Raw genomic sequence first — 972 nt, 5'->3', positions numbered from 1 at the left:
TAAGAAACTCAATATTTTTATGTTTGGATGTTTTTTTTTAAGAAATATGATTGTTGAGGAAATGTATTGAATATTGTATATGAGAGAGAATACATCGTGACATAGTGGTGTTCGAATATGACACCCGGATCCTCTAAACCATGTCAAAGGTTTTGGGGTTAACTTGGGTTTTAAGAAATCCAAGATTTTTATGTTTGAATGCTTTTGAATATATATGATTGTTGATGAAATGTGTTGAATATGGTATATGAATGTTGTTGGGAACTTTTCTGGGTGCAGGTGTTTGAAAAACCATGTGAAAATACGTTTGATTAGCCGAAAAGGGCAAAATTGGTATTCTGTCCAAGTCCATGTCGCTTGGGCGAGTACAGTCTCGCTTGGGCGAGAACGCCCAGGATTTAATGAGCCCATGGAACTCTCTCGCTTGAGCGAGGAGAGGCCTCGCTTGGACGATAGTACCTTCGCTCGGGCGAAGAAGGCTTCAATTTATTTGATAGTTAAAGATGAATTGTTGCTTGGGCGAGAGATAGTAATTGTGTTTGACTATTTGGATTGATTGGTTGAGTATGTAATAACCCTAGTATGGGTATGTGATATAAACTACTTTGGTATAACATCGTAATTGAATTAAAAGGTAAAGTATTCAAGGTGTTGGAATTAAATAGTCAAACTCGAAAATTAATTTTAAAGAAAGTATTATGAGAAGGATGTATGATTTAGGGCGATGCCCAGAAAATGATACGTGATACCACAGAGCGAGATCGTCTGACCGTAAGTGGCTTGGTCTGGGACCGTCCAGGGTGATTCAGCGATAGTCGTAGTGGTAGGGACGTTACCCTTTGAGTTATGATGTGAATTAGGGCACTTCCCAAAAAGGAACCCAGGATACCACGGAGCGAGATCGGCTGACCGTAAGAGGCTTGGTCTGGGACCGTCCAGGGCATTCAGCGATGGTCGTAGTGGTGGGATGTA

This window comes from Lupinus angustifolius, unplaced genomic scaffold, assembly GCF_001865875.1.
Source record: "Lupinus angustifolius cultivar Tanjil unplaced genomic scaffold, LupAngTanjil_v1.0 Scaffold_118, whole genome shotgun sequence".
NCBI classification, from domain to species: Eukaryota; Viridiplantae; Streptophyta; class Magnoliopsida; order Fabales; family Fabaceae; genus Lupinus; species Lupinus angustifolius.
Note: the sequence above shows the minus strand (reverse complement) of the source record.